This window comes from Olea europaea, chromosome 17 (genome assembly GCF_002742605.1).
Source record: "Olea europaea var. sylvestris chromosome 17, O_europaea_v1, whole genome shotgun sequence".
Lineage (NCBI taxonomy): Eukaryota > Viridiplantae > Streptophyta > Magnoliopsida > Lamiales > Oleaceae > Olea > Olea europaea.
Genome location: NC_036253.1, coordinates 238,228 through 240,339, shown reverse-complemented (window position 1 = coordinate 240,339; position 2,112 = coordinate 238,228). Strand labels below are relative to the sequence as shown.

The 2,112-nt window shown below is 30.1% G+C and overlaps 1 long non-coding RNA gene across 1 annotated transcript in view; it reads right to left on the bottom strand.

Moving 5' to 3' along the window:
- Window positions 1-1,066: 1,066 nt before the first annotated feature.
- Window positions 1,067-2,112, bottom strand: part of LOC111365894 — a 2,835-nt gene continuing 1,789 nt past the window's right edge. Inside the window, exon 2 of the long non-coding RNA XR_002697521.1 lies at window positions 1,067-1,463. This is a non-coding gene — a long non-coding RNA (uncharacterized LOC111365894). The remainder of the gene's footprint in view (window positions 1,464-2,112) is intronic.

The following is a 2,112-nucleotide window of genomic DNA, read 5'->3' as shown; positions in this document are numbered from 1 at the left end:
ACAATTGCACAGACGCGCGTAGTAACTATATTGAAAACTCTAATTGTGATATGGTTGAGATATTTTGTAATTATCTTTTAAGTTTTAAGTTGGCAATGAATTGCATAATACACTATTGAATTTTACATTTATGTTGACTTTTTTCTGGGAGGCGAATTTATGCCTCAGGCCTAGACAATCACAGGATCGTGCCTGCACGCAGCAGGCTTCTGCAGCAATCTATGCCCTGTTTGGCCCCCATTAATTTCCATTTCATTACATTTTGTTTTCTCTCTCTCCTATTTTAAATCACAAAATCTTCCATAAAATAATATTACACGTAAATTGAAAACTTTTCTTTCTTTTTCAACCACTTAGGGGCTGTTCTCTTCTTGTTTTAGTTTTGCATTTTTGAGTTTTGAATTCATTTTGAATTTTGTATTTTGAGTGCCTGTTTTGAAATTACTGAATATACATTCTCTTTGTCATCTGGAAAATTGTTTCTTAAAACATAAAATTGGAAAACGCGTTTACTTTGAAATTTTGAGAATAATTTTTTTATAATATTTTATTCAATAAATTTTTATAGTTTAATGTTAATATAGCCCTCATTTGATTTCCAATATTTAGCCACAAAAATAAAACATATGATCGTTATCCATCACATCAAGTCACCATATTTGACTTTTTATCTTTTGTGTGGATCTCGTAACGGCTATATATTTCATTTTCATTCTTATAAAAATGGGTACCAAACAGAGCCATAATATAAAACATAGTATTAGTTGAATTTCATAAAATTATTTCATATCAGCCGTTGGATTTTATTTTTATTTTAAACTAGTAACCAACTTCAATTTTTGTTCCAATTTGACCATTATGCACATCTCTGTAATTAAAACTAATGACTCGTCTATATCTCACCGATTATTTGAAGTTGTTAAAACCAATTCCATTTGTAATTATTTTTCATTTCCATCACTACGCAAGCAATGAAAATATACAATAGTAAGTAGCAAATTCCACCTCATTTTTAGTCGGGTGATAGTTTTTAATCGTGCATAAATACAGAATGACCAAACCAAAATAGAAACATAAATCGAAATTCAATAACGTGAAACATGTTGATGAAATGTAAAATGTCTTAATTAAAACATCAAGCGTACAAATTACTTCAAAAGCCTATAGTCCTTTTGATACAAATAACACATTTGATGCTATTATACTTACAATCAAGTATCATATCCAAAAAAATAACATCACCTCTATTCCTTTTTTTTTATTTTTTTTTTTATTTTTATTTTTTTTTTGTGATGTTAACATTCCCTCTATTCTGATGCAAAAGAATGTGTAGAAAACATGTCGTGGATCCATAACTTGTGTTTTCCATTCACAATCTGGTTGTGCAAATTTGATCTTCTCATGGAGATTTGCCATTTGAAGAAATTCAGGGCCACCGAAGTATTTTTGCTTCTATCACCACACTGTGAAACAGATTCTATAACTTAAAGATTAAAAAATTACTAGCATCAACTTCAGTCCATGTCACACAGTTACCATATACCTCATTTTTCCCATCAAAATACATTCTCAAATATTGATTTGATCTCACTTCAACCACACATTTTTCAATAAAATAATATTATACATAAAAACATGATTTTTTAACCACACATTTCTCATATTTTTTGATAAGAATGGGGCTCAAACAAGGGCATAATAATGATTATGGGTAACCTTTTTTTCCCGAAGCTATACTGTAGTATATTTTATTAGATGCAATTTTCCAAGTTATTTTAACTTTGGATGATGAAATTAAATTATAATTCTTATCTTCGACAATTTATTTTCATAGAATAAATTTGGTAATTTTGTAGTGTTATGCAAATATAACATATTTATGTTCAATAAACAAAATATTTTTTCATTAAGTACATGGCACCTAGAGCTCAGTGTACATAGGAAGGAAGCCATTAACTATTTCTAATAGGCATTGTCAAAAGTCAGGTTCTAAGCAGGCTATATATTGTACTGAAACAACACAAACTCACATCCCAACTTGATATGGACAACGGCATTATAGAGATAGATAAGTACATGGACAACCTCCCCCCCCCCCCCCCCCCCCCCCGC